The following is a 16960-nucleotide window of genomic DNA, read 5'->3' on the forward strand; positions in this document are numbered from 1 at the left end:
GGGGAGGTTTCTAGAGAGCAAATAATAAAAATGACTACGGAGAAGGTCATAGACTTAGGTAGCAGTGGGGGAATTAAAAAACAGAGCGTGTCAGGAAGGGACAGAAGGTATGGAGTAAAAGGTAAAGTAGTAAAAGGGGAAAAAGCAGGAACTAAGTGTCACAAAACATATTTGAACGTTCTTTATCTGAATGCACGTAGCATTCGTAACAAAATGGACGAGTTAACGGCACAAATAACTACATATGGGTATGATCTGGTGGCCATTACAGAAACATGGCTGCAGGGTGACCATGACTGGGAATTAAATATACCAGGTTATTTAACAATCAGGAAGGACAGGCAGGAAGGAAGGGGAGGTGGGGTGGCTATGTTAATAAAGGAAGGAATCACTGTAATACAGAGAAATGATATTGGGTCAAAGGAGCAGGATAGTGAAACAGTTTGGGTGGAGATAAGGAATAATAAGGGGAAAAAAACACTAGTGGGCGTAGTCTATAGGCCTCCGAACAGTTGCAACTCTGTTGGACGGAGTATTAATCAGGAAATAGTTGAGGCTTGTAATAAGGGAACAGCTATAATTATGGGGGATTTTAACTATCATATTAACTGGACAAATCAAATTGGGCAGGGCAGCCTTGAGGATGAGTTCATTGAGAGTATTAGGGATGGGTTTCTTGAGCAGTATGTAACTGAACCGACCAGGGGGCAAGCAACCTTAGATTTGGTCCTGTGTAATGAGACAAGATTAATTAAAAATGTCCTAGTAAAGGATCCCCTTGGAATGAGTGACCATAACATGGTTGAATTCCATATTCAATTAGAGGGCGAGAAGGTTGGATCTCAAACAAGTGTGCTGAGCTTGAATAAAGGAGACTATGAAGGTATGAGAGCGGAACTGATTAGAGTGGACTGGGAAAATAGATTAAAGGGTAAGATGGTACATGATCAGTGGTGTACATTTAAGGAGTTATTTTACGACTTCCAAAAAATATATATTCCAGTGAGGAAAACAGAGTGTAAAAAAGAGAGCCATCCGTGGCTAAGTAAAGTAACTAAGGATAGTATCCGACTAAAAACAAGGGCATATAAGGTAGCCAAATCTAGTGGGAGGATAGAAGATTGGGAAGTCTTTAAAAGAACAGCAAAAAATAACTAAAAGATTGATTAAGAACGGGAAGATAGATTATGAAAGTAAATTAGCAAAAAATATAAAAACAGATAGCAAAAGTTTCTATAGTTATATAAAAAGAAAAAGGGTGGCTAAAGTAAATGTTGGTCCCTTAGAGGATGAGACCGGGAAATTAATGGTGGGAAACATGGAGATGGCAAAAACACTGAACAATTATTTTGTATCAGTCTTTACGGTAGAGGACACTAAGAATATCCCAACACTGGACAAACAGGGGGCTCTAGGGGAGGAGGAGCTAAATACGATTAAAATCACTAAGGAAGTGGTACTTGGTAAAATAATGGGACTCAAGGCGGATACATCCCCTGGACCTGATGGCTTATATCCTAGGGTCTTGAGGGAAGTGGCGGTAGGGATTGTGGATGCATTGGTAATAATTTTCCAAAACTCCCTGGACTCAGCAAAGGTCCTGGCAGATTGGAAAACTGCTGATGTAACACCCTTATTTAAAAAGGGTAGTAGGCAGAAGGCTGGAAACTATAGACCTGTTAGCCCAACATCTGTGGTTGGTAAAATTTTAGAGTCCATTATTAAGGAGACAGTAATGGGACATTTGGATAAACATAATTTAATTAGGACAAAGTCAGCATGGTTTTATGAAGGGGAAGTCATGTTTGACAAATTTGCTTGAGTTCTTTGAGGAAGTAACATACAGGGTGGATAAAGGGGAACCAGTGGACGTAATGTATTTAGACTTCCAAAAGGCATTTGACAAGGTGCCACACAAAAGATTATTGCTCAACATAAAAAATCATGGGATTGGGGGTAATATTCTGGCATGGGTGAAGGATTGGCTATCTAACAGAAAGCAGAGAGTTGGGATAAATGGTTCGTTCTCAGACTGGCAATCAGTAACTAGTGGTGTTCTGCAGGGGTCAGTGCTGGGTCCCCAACTCTTTACAATCTATATTAATGATTTGGAGGAGGGGACCGAGTGTAACATATCAAAGTTTGCAGATGATACAAAGATGGGAAGGAAAGTAGTGAGTGAGGAGGACATAAAAAACCTGCAAAGGGACATAGACAGGCTAAGTAAGTGGGCAGAGATTTGGCAGATGGAATACAATACTGGAAAGTGTGAGGTTATGCACTTTGGCAGGAAAAATCATAGAGCAAGTTATTATCTTAATGGCAAGAAACTGGAAAGTACTGTAGTACAAAGGGATCTGGGGGTCCTGGTGCACGGAACTCAAAAAGTTAGTATGCAGGTGCAGCAAGTGATCAAGAAGGCCAATGGAATGTTGGCTTTTATTGCTAGGGGGATAGAATATAAAAACAGGGAGGTATTGTTGCAGTTGTACAAGGTATTGGTGAGACCGCACCTGGAATACTGCATGCAGTTTTGGTGTCCATACTTAAGAAAAGACATACTTGCTCTCGAGTCAGTACAAAGAAGGTTCACTCGGTTAATCCCGGGGATGAGGGGGTGGACATATGAGGAGAGGTTGAGTAGATTGGGACTCGACTCATTGGAGTTCAGAAGAATGAGAGGCGATCTTATTGAAACATATAAGATTGTGAAGGGGTCGGATCGGGTGGATGTGGTGAGGATGTTCCCAATGATGGGTGAAACTAGAACTAGGGGGCATAGTCTTAGAATAAGGGCCTGCTCTTTCAAAACTGAGATGAGGAGAAACTTCTTCACTCAGAGGGTAGTAAGTCTGTGGAATTTGCTGCCCCAGAAAGCTGTGGAAGCTACATCATTAAATAAATTTAAAACAGAAATAGACAGTTTCCTAGAAGTAAAGGGAATTAGGGGTTACGGGGAGCGGGCAGGAAATTGGACATGAGTCTATGTTCGGAACGGTCATGGCCCTGTGGGTAGTGGAGTGGGCCCAGGGGCCGTGTAGCCTGGTTCTGCTCCTACTTCTTGTGTTCTAATTATGTGTTAGATTTCAGGAGATGGTTTTATTCCTGTTCCTGGCTGGGGTGGAGTTCACCTTTTACAGAAGGTAAGTACTGTAGAAAATATAGGGACAGTGATCTCCTGGACGAGTTTCGATCACCTAGATGGGTCGGAGAGGAATTTCCCAGATTTTTTTTCTCCCAAATTGGCCATTGGGTTTTTTATCTGGTTTTTCGCCTCTCCCGGGAGATCACATGGGTTCGGGAGGGATGTAGAGTGATAGTGGATTTGAGGTTAGGATCAGATCAGCCATGGTCTTATTGAATGGTGGAGCAGGCTCGAGGGGCCGATTGGCCTACTCCTGCTCCTATTTCTTATGTTCTTATGGAGCAGCGGTTGGAAAGGCTGCGCCTACGAGAAGGAAAAGCTTGTGTTGTTCGTGTCAGCAGCAGCGGGAGTGAGGGAGGCGCAGAGTTAACCGATATTTTGTTGTTGTAAATAGGCTTTGATGACAATGGACTGGGGTTCGGCATCCTGCACCATAGCCTTTGAACTTTCACCCATGTTACTGAGTAAAAAAGAGCAAATGGATGGATGACACTGGCCTTTAAGACCACCTCTAAGACCTGGGTTCCATTCCAGTGCAGAGTGATGGCATGAAAGTCGCCTTATTTTAATTTTGTTCTATGCCTGTTTTCTTTATTCATTCATGGGATGTGGGCGTCGCTGGCAAGGCCAGTATTTATTGCCCATCCCTAGTTGCATTTGAGAAGGTGGTGGTGAGCCGCCTTCTTGAACCGCTGCAGTCCATGTGGTGATGGTACTCCCACAGTGCTGTTAGGGAGGGAGTTCCAGGATTTTGACCCAGCGACGATGAAGGATCGGCGATATACTTCCAAATCAAGATGGTGTGTGACTTGGAGGGGAACCTGGAGGTGGTGGTGTTCCCATGCACCCGCTGCCCTTGTCATTTTAGGTGGTAGAGATCGCGGGTTTGGGAGGTGCTGTCGAAGAAGCCTTGGCGAGTTGCTGCAGTGCATCTTGTAGATGGTACACACTGCAGCCACGGTGGTGGAGGGAGTGAATGCTTAAGATGGTGGATGGGGTGTTGAGAGAGTTTGGGTAGTCTTCAATTTCATTCCTAGTGGCCATGCAATAACAGCACAAAAGCACTTAGCAACTGATCAGCACTAAATAGACACTTCACTCACAAGAGGGCACAGAATAGCTGTTGCATGATACGGAAGATTCACACGAGTGTGATAGAAGGTGTTGTACGGAGATTGGGGCCGAGGACGGAACAGGCAGTTTTATCCTGCATCTAATCACGCAGCCCTGGAATGAGCACTGTTCCAATCCCGACTGTTAACATCCCTCACCTCGACAAGTTACAAACAAATACCACATTGTGGCAATCCGTTACCTATTTTTCCTTCGAGTTCCACTTCAGTTTGGTGATCCCAACGCTCCCTTATCGTGACATCAGATTTATCTGGAAAGGATTAAATATAGAGCCTGTAAGAACATGCTTTACAAATGTGACCAGCTTTATGAGATTTAACACAATTACCCATGTTCTTGTTGGGTGATGAATAAGTAGACCACAGGTTTCTGTGCAAATACTAAACAAAATCTCACACACGCTCGGACATTCTCAAATAACCTTCCTTTGCATAACAACCCACTTCATTGAAAGAAGTACAAGTTCAAAAACAGTTCATAATATATAACACACGCCAGTTTATTACACGTGACCAAGGTTCTGAAATGAGACTGTCTGTGTGGAGTTTGCACATTCTCCCCGTGTTTGCGTGGGTTTTCTCCGGGTGCTCCGGTTTCCTCCCACAGTCCAAAGATGTGCGGGTTAGGTTGATTGGCCATGATAAATTGACCCTTAGTGTTAGGGGGATTAAATACGCGGGGATAGGGTGGGATATGTGTTGGTGTAGGGGTTACAGGGATCGGGTGGGATATGTGTCGGTGCAGGCTCGATGGGCCGAAATGGCCTCTATCTGCACTGTTGTGATTCTGTGATTCTGTGATTCTGTGCAGTCAAAAAAGGCGAGAGGAAACTTTCTAGATTGAATTTTACTTTCCGGCTTTGAAGTATGAAATGCAACAAAGACTCATCGTTTAGCTTTTTCCTTCTTATGTTCCATTAATATTGATTTTCTGTAACTCTTGTATAAGCACTATAAAAAGTTTGTAGACTGGCAAACTAGTGCGAGAGAAAGGGGGAGACTCCTTGTGCAAGGGGGGGCGATTTGCAATCAGGTTGGTTATGAGCACACACACTGGAATAGCAAAGAACCTTTTCACACTAGAGCAGTGGTATCCAACAGACATTGCTGACTAGCCACAGGAGTGGCTACGGCGACACTGTTTTAGCCCTCAAAGCACTGGAGAGGTACCACCAACGCTGCCTCCGCAAGATCCTGCAAATCTATTGGCAGGATAGGCGCACCGATGTCAGTGTTCTTGCTCAGGCCAACATCCCCAGCATCGAAGCTTTGCCCACGCTCGATCAGCTCCGATGAACGGGCCACATCGTCCGCATGCCCGATACGAGACTCCCAAAACAAGCGCTCTACTCGGAGCTCCGGCACGGCAAGAGAGCCCCAGGTGGGCAGAGGAAACACTTCAAGGGCACCCTCAAAGCCTCCTTGAAAAAGTGTAACATCCCCACCGACACCTGGGAATCCCTGGCCCAAGACCGCACAAAGCGGAGGAGAAGCATCCGGGAAGGCGCCGAACACCTCGAGTCTCTTCGCCGGGAGCAAGCGGAAGCCAAGCGCAGGCAGCGCAAGGAGCGCACGTCAACCCAAGCACCCCACCCACCCGCCCCTTCAACCACCGTCTGCCCCCACCTGTGACAGAGACTGTAGGTCCCGCATTGAACTCATCAGTCACCTGCGAACTCATTTTTAATGTGGAAGCAAGTCATCCTCGGTTCCGAGGGACTGCCTAAGGAGAAGAGAGACTGTTTTAGCCACAGACGCTGATTTTAGTAGACAATGCTTTTCATGCAAGAAAGAAAGACAGACTTGCATTTCTATAGCGCCTTTCACGACCACCGGACATCCCAAAGCGCTTTACAGCCAACTAAGTACTTTTTGAAGTGTAGTCACTGCTGTAATGTAGGAAACGCGGCAGCCAATTTCCGCACAGCAAGCTCCCACAAACAGCAATGTGATAATGGGCCAGAAATTCGCGGCCAGAAGCGTGAGTACGGTCGGGGTACTCACGCATTTGGCCGTTGGAAATGCCGGCGTTCAGCAGGAACAGCGCATGCGGGGAACGCCGGCATTTCCAGACCCGAGGTCTATTCACAGCGCGTGCGACTGCACAGGCAGCGCTTGCGCAGTGAACTTTGTGGATTTCAATGATGGATTCAGTGAGGGTAAGTCCTTAGAAGTTACACTTGAAAAAAGCAAGTGTAGAGTTGTTCATTGGCTGCGGAGGAAGATATATTTTATCGTGGAGCTTCTGAAATGCAATATTTTTGTTTGGGAAAGGGAGGGAAGTTATTTTAAGAAATTTTAAGTAAGTTTTAAAGTTAAAATTTTTTTTTTTTTTTTTTAAAAAGGGTTTTCAGAACGGTAGGTAGAAGGAGCAATTGTGGCTGTGTGAATGGAATGTGAGAATGAGTTATGTATGTATGTCCACATATATTCCTTTACATATATGTATGTATGTTTTATATTCCTTTACTAATGTGTATGAATATATGTTTTTAATTATGATTTTCCAATAAGTTACTTTCTCTGAAAGTCATAATTAAATAATACATTCATACACATAAGTAAAGGAATATATACATAACACGCAAAGGAATATATACAGACATACATACTTTCAGAAGCTCCACAATAATAAATATCTTCCTCCGCAGCCTCTGGAGCAACTGTACCCATGCTTTTTTCATGTGTAAGTTGTAATGACTTGACCTCACTGAAAGCATTAATGAAAGCGGCGAATTATACTGCGCACGCGCTGCCTGTGCAGTCGCACGCGTTCTGCCTCTGAACCCCTTCGTTCAGAGGACAGGAAATGCCGGTTTTCCCCACATGCACTGTGCATGCTGAAAACCGGCATTTCATCCGGCCAGATGCGTAAGTACCCCGACCATACTCGCGCATTTGGAAGGGAATTACTGGGCCAACATTTTACATGTCAATAAAATGAAAAATTTAACAATTGCACGACTTGCCCCCTCGCATCTGCGACTGAGGGTCCAAGGAGGTGCATTGCGCAAGAGGTCATCATCGTACGTATCCTCACACTGTTCCCTTTGGGGAACTGTATGAAGTGGTGGAAGGATTTATGGCCGTGATTAACGCTCATTCCGTGACCGTAACCATCTTTGAACCAGCCATTAGGGTGGTTAGTCCTATGGCGGGAGGGTTTTACGGGCTCCCACAACCCATCTGAGGGGGGGGGGGGCCACCAACACCCACGGACGCAAGTATCCCGCTGGATGTCCACCCAGAATTTAAAGTTGGAGCTCCGACTCCACTTGCCGGGACTGTCTGGAGTGGGGTTCAAAACCCTACTCCTTCTGGCCCAGCGGCGGGGATGCTTACTGCTACGCAAAAGGCCCACTCCGCACAAAAGGTGACACCCATACGTTTCCTGCGCCTTTTCCCTCCCCGTGACTGGAGCCCTATGCTGCCATTTCACGTTGCTAATCGGATTGGGCCTTTGTCATAACGGTAGGATCCCCGCCGCTGGGCCAGGTCAGGGTAGGGTTTCGAACCCCGCTCCAGACAGTCCCGGCAAGTGGAGTCGGAGCTCCGGCTCTAAATTCTGGGTTGACATCCAGTGGGATATTTGCGTCCGTGGGCGTGGGTGGCCCCCCCTCCTTGTATAGCTTGTGGGAGCCCGTAAAACCCTCCCGCCATAGGACTAACCGCCCTAATGGCTGGTTCAAAGATGGTTACGGTCACGGAATGAGCGTTAATCATGGCCATAAATCCTTCCACCACTTCATACAGTTCCCCAAAGGGAACAGTGTGAAGACACGTATGACGACGACATTGCTAAATAAATAAATGGAATTAAAAAAATTCTTTTAGGGCTTTTAAAAGTCTTTAAATTGCTTTAATTCTCTTTAAAACTACTTCAGATTACTCAAAATAATGTAAACATTTTAAAAAGTTTATAAACGTTACCAAAATCTTCAAAAAACCTATTTAAACTGCTGCTTTGCATGTAAAAATGCTTAGCAGCTTGACAGAAACATTGGGGGCGTGTCCAGTGAAACTAAGACCTCAAGGGGCGTGTCTCACTTACACTGCACGCTCCTGGCTTCGCGCTGGCTGCACTCCTGGGCGGCGTGACGTCATACGCTGCCCGGGATTCTTCTTTTTCAAACACCAAGTCCAGGCGTCCCTGGAGCTGATCGGCAGTAGCGCGGGGTAAGTGCATATACGGGGCTTGCACGCGCGGCAAGCCCCGTTCACCAATTTCTGGCCCAATGACCCAGATAATCTGTTTTTTAAGTGATGTAGATTGAGGGATAAATATTGGCCCCAGGACACCGGGGATAACTCCCCCGCTTTTCTTCTTTGAAATAGTGTCCGCGGAATCTTTTACGTCCACCCGAGAGAGCAGACGGGGCCTCGGTTTAACGTCTCATCCGAAATGACACAGAGCAGGTGAATGGGCTTCATGCTTAGATTAATTTAACATCGGCCACCATTCAGTGACCAAGTAAGGAACGCAGTCACAGAAGTCAAGCGTTGGTGCAATTAATCTCCATTTCGTCACACAACGATGCAAAAAGGGGGAAGAGCATGCAGAGATCAACTGATATGCAAATCTCATCCTGGCAAGTCAAGGTTCATAAACCTGCTTTGAGGTTAAGCTACAAGGTATCGACACACTAGACAGAACCGAGAGAAGACCATTCTACAAGTCAGGTCTCAGACCATGTACAATATGTGAGACTTCACCCCGTTCCATTTAATCTCCTCCGTGAATGTTCAGCAACAGCAACAAGAAGTTACATACGAACATACGAATTAGGAGTAGGAGTCGGCCACTCGGCCCCTCGAGCCTGCTCCGCCATTCAATAAGATCGTGGCTGATCCGATTACCCCACATTCCCGCCTACCCCCAATAACCTTTCACCCCCTTTGCTTATCAAGAATCCCTCTACAGGAAACTCTCGATTTACCGGCACCGAAATAACCAGAAATCTCTGTTAACCGGCAAAATTCAGGAGTAGGTTCAGGTGAGTTTTACTTCATATTAGTGGCAGTTCCTGGATCTGTGGCTGTGTAACTGGGGTTCGTGCACTTGTTGCTAAACAACAGGGACGCTTGGTCTGCGGCCGGAGTTCCTGCACATGTTGCTAAGCAACAGGGAAGCCTGGATTTGTTGCTGTGTACGGAGCTCTCGTACCTTTTAAACTATACCTCTCTGTAATCCGGACTTTTTGATAAACCGGCACCACGCCGGTCCCGTTGGTGCCGGATAATAAAGAGTTTCCTGTACCTCTGCCTTAAAAATATTCAAAGACTCTGCTTCCACCGCCCTCTGAGTTCCAAAGACTCACGACCCTCTGAGAAAAAAATTTCTCCTCATCTGTCTTAAATGGGCGACCCCTTATTTTTAAACAGTGACCCCTAGTTCTAGATTCTCCCACAAGAGGAAACATCCTCTCCACATCCATCCTGTCCAGACCCCTCAGGGTCTTATGGGCTAGAAATTCAGTTGGTTGCGCCAGCCGTTAGCGCCTTAGGAGGAGTAGATGTCGAGCGCTAGGCGGCTAGCACCCGGGCGCTGCGCGACCTGCGCCTCGCCCCAACTTCAGTAGAGATTTAGCGCCAGCGCAAAGTCTTTGCGCGCGCTCAGCTGCGCGCGCAGATCATGACGTCATTTCCTCGTGCAACGCCCTTTGTGCGCCCCAATCCGGAACTTGAGTTGCGCCGCCCCATTGTGCGCCTGACGCCCCTAGCGACTGTTGAGTGGAACGGTGCTCAGCCGATGCGGGGCGCGGGGGGCGCAAATTAAAGGGCACTCCTCCTGCAGTAGAAACGGCAGCCGTGTTGCAACACTCCTTCTTTGTGGGAGACGGATCGTCTGGTGTGGCTCAACAAAGAGGAGGAGGAGGAGGAGGAGCCGTACCAGATAACAAACTAATGTCGGCCTTTCAGAAACACAAATGCACCCTCCCCCTTTAAGAGCTGACCGGCGGCAGAGTGTCTGCCGTCAATCAGCAGCTCGTCGCACCTGCCCTGCGCCCGACTTCCGGGGTTTCGCCCCGGCCCGCCGGCTTAGCGCCTAATGATAGTCGTGCATCGCCTGTTTTAGCGCAGCAGCAACCTCTTAGGGCGATGCGACTGAATATCGGCGAAGGGGGCTCGACTTTGCGCCGGGCGCAAACTTTAGTGGCCGCCCGACTTTACCGCCCCAAAAGTGGCTATACTGAATTTCTAGGCCTATATGTTTCAATCAGGTCACCTCTTATTCTTCTAAACTCCAGCGGATACAAGCCTAGTTGCATTTATACAGCGCCGTTAATGTAGTAAAACTTCCCCAGGCGCTTCACAGGATCGTTAGCAAGCAAAACTGGGCACCGCGCCACACAAGGAGACATTAGGACAGATGGCCAAAAGCTTGGTCAAAGAAGTAGGTTTTAAAGGAGCGTTTTAAAAAGAGAAGCGGAGAGGTTTAGGGAAGGAATTCCAGATCTTAGGGCCTTGGCAGCTGAAAGCACGGCCGCCAATGGTGGAGCGATGAAAATAGCAGGTGTGCAAGAGGTCAGAATTGGAAGAGCGCAGAGATCTCGGAGGGCTGTAGGGCAGGAGGAGGTTACAGAGATAGGGTCCAATGTTTCTCTCTCCCATGGCTGCTGAGTATTACCTATTCTTACGTCATGCAGTATTTATTCTAGGCTGGCTACCTTCCCTGTTGCTCCATTTCCATAGATCCAGTAGTTTACAATCACCTTAGACAGCATTTGATAAGCTCTCTCTGTCCTTATCCAAAGGTCAACAGCAGCTCCACTGTAGTAGGTTGGGTGTGATAGAAATACCCATGATCTCCTTCAGCATCAGGCCCAAACAAGACTATCCCTTCTTGATAGGTCAATCCCACTTACCTGCCTTCTCAACCCATTCCCCAATCCCTTTCTCGCTCCAGTAACATATCTCGAATTGCTTATACAAGGACATCTCCCTACAGCAATCTGAATTGGAGACTGGAGGTCGGTCATGTGATGAAACCTGCAGGAACGCATCCATCTGATTTCCCCTTCTACTCCTAGCTTCCTTATTTTTAAACTTATGATCTTTGGTATTTGAAACCTTCATCACATTTAACATTCGCTTTGGAATCTTGAAAACTTCAATTAGGCCACCTCAAAGTCTCTAACGTATGGATGATAAATCAACTCCACTCCAGAGATTAGAACACAAAAAATCTAGGCCGACACTCCAGTGCAGTGCTGGGGGAGGGCTGCACTATCGGAGGTGCCGTCTTTCGGATGAGACGTTAAACCGAGGCCTCGTCTGCTCTCTCAGGTGGACGTAAAAGATCCCATGGCACTACTGTATTTCGAAGAAGAGCAGGGGAGTTATCCCCGGTGCCCTGGCCAATATTTATGCCTCAATCAACATCACTAAAAACAGATTATCTGGGTCATTATCACATTACTGTTTGTGGGAGCTTGCTGTGCACAAATTGGCTGCTACATTTCCTACATTACAATAGTGACCACACTTCAAAAAGTACTTAATTAGCTTGTAAAGTGCTTTGGGTCATCCGGTGGTCGTGAAAGGTGCTATAGAAATGCAAGTCTGTCTTTCTACACCTGAAATGTTAGTCTGTCTTTACCCTTTACAAATACTGGTAGCCCTGCTGTGTATACAATACAATACAATACAAATCGCTTTATTGGCATGATAAGGTACATCTTATGTTGCCAAAGCATCAAAATACATTTATGGTTGAACACATAAACGCGGTTCCATTCATACAGTGTATAAACAGGTATATCCCTGAGTTTATAAATATATTTTCGCTTTGTTTATATATACTCTTGTCTTAGTTTACTGGTTGTCCCTCTGTTCATGGCAAGCTGTAACATAGTGTGCCGCCAGTGTTACACAGCTTCTCTCCTCCCCCAGTAGGAATGGGAGTTTTTGGTTGTCAGTCAGATTTCTGAATTCAGGGCATATTTGTGAGAATTTTTGATAGAAATTCTCTCTGATGCCCTGATATTTTCCACAGGCTGTGAGGAAGTGCATCTCTGTCTCAACTACTCCCTGACTGCAGTGAGAGCATATCCTGTCTTCTCTTGGCAGCCTGGTCTGCCTGTGTCTGCCTTTTTCGATCGCTAGGCTATGTTCGCTAAGTCTGTACCTTGTCAAGGTTCTTTTCAGTTTGTTATCCTTTACCATGGTCAGGTAATCAGCTATGTTGTATTGTCTGTTTAGGGCCAAGTAGCAATTGAGTTTGCTTTGGGTTTTTGTTGTTTCTGCCCAATATGACAGATATTTTTCCTTTTGCTTAGCGACGATTGTGTTGGGTCGAATTCTTTGTGTTACCCTGTCACTTTGTATACCCAGCATTTGTTGTTTTTATTTCATATATTCAGCGTTTGCAGTTTTTATATCTCTGAGGAAGTGAGGGGGAACCACCAGAGACGAAACAGCAGTGTTCAAGGAATTCCACAACAAAAGAAGTGTTGAATAGGCACCATTGGAATTTGAGGAACTGCATGATAAAGGAAGCATTTAACCGAGGTCAAAGTTAAAACACAGAAACCCTTCGGGCAACAGCTCAACATGTTTGAACGCTGGTTTCACCTACCAAAACAAGTCGTCAGATTGTTTGCATTTAAAAGTCTCATTTACATTTCATCCCTGCCTCCAAATGCAGTTCCTGCCTTTGGAAAGACAGGGCTGTGCCGCAAGGCAGCAATGTAATAAGAGAGATAGTGTACAGTACACGGGCACCTAGGAACAGGGGGAGGCCATTCAGCCCCTCAAGCCTGTTCCGCCACTCAAATAGATCATGGCCGATCTGTATCTTAACTCCATTTACCCGCCTTGGTTCCGTAACCCTTGATACCCTTTGCCTAACAAAAATCTGTCAATCTCAGTTATGAAATTTTCAATTGACCCCAGCCTCAACTGCCTTTTGGGGGAGCGAGTTCCAGATTTCCTCTACCCTTTGTGTGAGGAGGTGCTTCCTGACAGCACCCCTGAACGGCCTGGCTCTAATTTGAAAGTTATGCCCCCTTGTTCTGGACTTCCTCCCACCAGAGGAAATAGTTTTTCTCTATCTACCCTATCAACTCCTTTAATCATCCTAAACACCTCAATTAGATCACCCTTTATCTTCTATACTCAAACCATAAGAAATAGGAGCTGGAGTCGGCCATTTGCCCCTTCGAGCCTGCTCCGCCATTCAATAAGATCATGGCTGATCTTCGACCTCAACTCCTCTTTCCTGAACTATCCCCGTATCCCTTGATTCCCATAATATTCAAGGAACTCGAGGAATATAAGCCTAATCTATGTAACCTGCCTTCATAATTTAACCCTTTAAGCCCTGGAGCCCTCGGGATTCCAGAAGTGACGCTTGCCTCCAGAGATAGGGAGTAGCATCTCACCCTGTGTCAGTGCCAAAGCACTCGCCATTCAGTCCTGTTCAATATGACCGGGGAAAGGCTGTGCTCTGAATGGAAGGAAGCGGTACTCAATGAGATAATGGTGGTACGGACCAACCCAGCAATGTTACAGTGGGCTCATCAGTAGCTGGTTCCTGGCCGATATTTTTCCCTCAATCAAAATAACAAAAACAGATTATCTGGTCATTATCACATTGCTGTTTGTGGGAGTTTGCTGTACACAATCTGGCTGCCGTGTTTCCTACATTACAACAGTGACTGCACTTCACAAAGTACTTCATTGGCTGTAAAGCACTTTGGGATGTCCGGTGGTCGCGAAAGGCGCTATAGAAATGCAAGTCTCTCTTTCTAACGTTAGTAGTGTGTTGCACTCTAAATCCCTACTCCCAGTATAAATTGCAAACAATCTGTAATGCAAACACAGTATTAATATTTCCCCAATCTCAGAATTTTAACATGAAAGACTCGAGAGTTGGATATATTTTATTAAGTCTTAGAATGTCTTAAAGCAAATCACACAATGATTTTTTTTCCCGATGCAGCGACCACTGGGGAATCCAGAACAACCTTAAAATTAGAGCTAGGCTGTTCAGGGGTGATGTCAGGAAGCACTTCTTCACACAAAGGGTAGTTGGAAATCTGGAACTCTCTCCCCCAAAAAGCTGTTCAGGCTGGGGGTCAATTGAAAATCTCACAACTGAGATTGACAGATTTTTGTTAGGCAAAGGGGTATTAAGGGTTACAGAACCAAGGCGGGTAGATGGAGTTAAGATACAGATCAGCCGTGATCTAACTGAATGGCAGAACAGGCTCGAGGTGCTGAATGGCCTCCTCCTGTTCCTAACTGCCTCAAAATAACTCCACTCCGACATGTTTTGAGACATTTCAGTATGATCAAGTGCAAGTATTTTTCTCCCATTAAAGGACTGTCCGAACTTGCAACGGGAGGACATCCCTACGAGTTAAAGGAGGGAAACGGCAAGGAAGAGAGGAAAGATTCAGTAACATCGAAAGGGTGACCAGAACTTACACAAAGTTTAGATGAGGATAAACGGAGTTGTGGTTAGTTGTATAAAACGGCCAATGCATTGTTTTCCTGTTATCTATGAAGCATTCTTGAAAGAACAAATTTGGAGGGAATGTGGAAGGAATTAGAAATGGATTCATCACACCAGTCTACGTAAAAATACGACAGTGGGCTAATTCCAGATCCACTCGATCTGGCTCAGAAAGCTCTGGTGTACATTAACGTTAGTTATTGGGACACCAGGACCAGGTGAACACACCGTGGACTACAAGATAATTAGAGGTGAGGAAGGACATTCGGCCCATCTTAAATCAATCAAAGAGAAAGATCCTGAACTATCCCCATTGTATCATCAATGGTTTACTTAAGTGATTCCAGGTTTTTTTGCCTCCACTTCTCTATCTGGTAGTTGATTCCACTCAGTGATCACATTGCATGAAGAATTTCCTGATATCAATCCCAAATCGTTGTTTTACTAGTTTGTCCCACTGTCGTAATTTAGCAAAGTAATATCCCAGTTTTATTTTTTTTCTATTCCCTTAACAACCTTATACCCCTCTATAACCTCACCTCTCGGACGCCTCCTTTCCAAGATGAAGAGTACAGGTTTCTATAGTCTTCCCCCGTAACTCAAGAGAGATGGTATTAGGGACCAGTGTCCTGGCTCTTCTCGACACTGACCCCCGCACTTGAATGGTGACCAGTGTGGGCTGACTGGAGCACGATAACATTTAATCACAACCTTCTCCGAACTCTACTGCTTTGGCTGTGTCGTTCAGCGTTTCCTGCATCACAACAGCGACTACACTTCAAAAGTACTTCATTGGCTGTAAAGCGCTTCGTGACGTCCCGAGGCTGTGGAAGGCGTGATAGAAATGCAAGTCCTTTTCAAAAATTCTGTTGGCTTTGTTGATTACCCGCCAAGATCTCCTCCAATTCTGACCTCTTGATTTTAATCGCTCCACCATTGGCGGCCATGCCTTAAACTTTGAAATTCCCTCCCTAAACCTCTCCGCCTTCGCTACCTCTCCCTCCTCCTTTCAGATGCTCCTTAAAACCTACCTCTTTGACCAAGCATTTGGCCACCTGTCCCAATATCTCCGACTGGTCCCGCTCCCCTGCTCCTTCCCCATAACCCTGCAATTTTTTTCCATTCAAGTATTTATTAATTTGGGCCAGAAATTCGGGTCCCCACGGGTGAGTACGCGCTGGGTACTCACACGTAGGCCCAACGAAAGTGCCGGTTTCATGTACGCACTGCGCATGCGCAGGAAACCGACACTTCCGTTCCCTTAAAGGAAGGGGTTCACAGGTCGAACACGTGCGCCGGAGAGGCAGCGCGTACGCCTGGAACTTCCATTTTTTTTGCAGGTTTCTCCGGGAGGGTAAGTCTCCAGCAGCTACGCTTTTAAAAAGCAGTCGCAAGGCCTGCTTTTAACAAGGTAAGTGGTGAATTAAGTAAAATTAAAACATTTGTTCCACAGGTTTATTATTTTTAAATACTTTAAAGAAAGGTAAGTTTATTTTTTAGCCCCATTAGAAAATTTAATTAATTTTTTCAAAAATTTAAATTATTGTTTAAAATAGTTATTTTATGTAATTTATAGTTATTTGAAAAATGTGATGTTTTTTAAAAAAATTATTTGAAGTTTTAGTTATGTTTTGGGGCTGAACTCTATTCATAGATTTGAGCTCTCCCTGTCAAATCTATGAATAGAGATTCCCCGCTACCATTGGCTCTCCACGGCCCACGTGATCCCAGGGGACGCTTCGAACTAACTGCGCCCCTGGGATACGCAAGCACTGCGCGCCGGCAGTTGGAGGAGGCCCAGGATCGGAATCCCACGCGGGCCCACAGCTCAACGGCCGGCGCGCTAGGTAAGTGCAGGTCGGGGGCTTGCACCCATGGGAAGCCTCCGACCCGAATTTCTGGCCCATTCAATTTCCTTCTGAAAGCTGCTATTGAATCTGCTTCCTCCACCCTTTCAGGCAACTCATTCCAGATCGCAATAACTTGCTATGTAAAAAATGGTTCCTCACTTCGCCTTTGGTTCTTTTGCCAATCACCTTATATATTCGCAACCTTGGTGTCATATTTGATCCTAAAATGAGCTTCTGACCACACATCCGCAGCATAACTAAGAACGCCTATTTCCACCTCCATAACATCGCCGGTGTCCGCCCTTGCCTCAGCTCATCCACTGCTGAAACCCTCATCCATGCCTTTGTTACCTCTAGACTTGACTATTCCAAT

At 45.8% G+C, this 16960-nt stretch overlaps 1 protein-coding gene across 4 annotated transcripts in view; it reads right to left on the bottom strand.

Annotated features, from left to right (window-relative positions):
• hivep2a (HIVEP zinc finger 2a) overlaps window positions 1–16960 on the bottom strand; it is a 276998-nt gene that overhangs the window by 42545 nt on the left and 217493 nt on the right. For all 4 annotated transcript variants that reach the window (XM_085979233.1, XM_085979230.1, XM_085979231.1 and 1 more), the window contains one exon: window positions 4461–4529. The gene's annotated coding sequence lies outside the window, so the exon portion shown is untranslated. The remainder of the gene's footprint in view (window positions 1–4460; window positions 4530–16960) is intronic.

This window comes from Somniosus microcephalus, chromosome 3 (assembly GCF_052327205.1).
Source record: "Somniosus microcephalus isolate GS21.2 chromosome 3, FLI_Smic_1.0, whole genome shotgun sequence".
Lineage (NCBI taxonomy): Eukaryota > Metazoa > Chordata > Chondrichthyes > Squaliformes > Somniosidae > Somniosus > Somniosus microcephalus.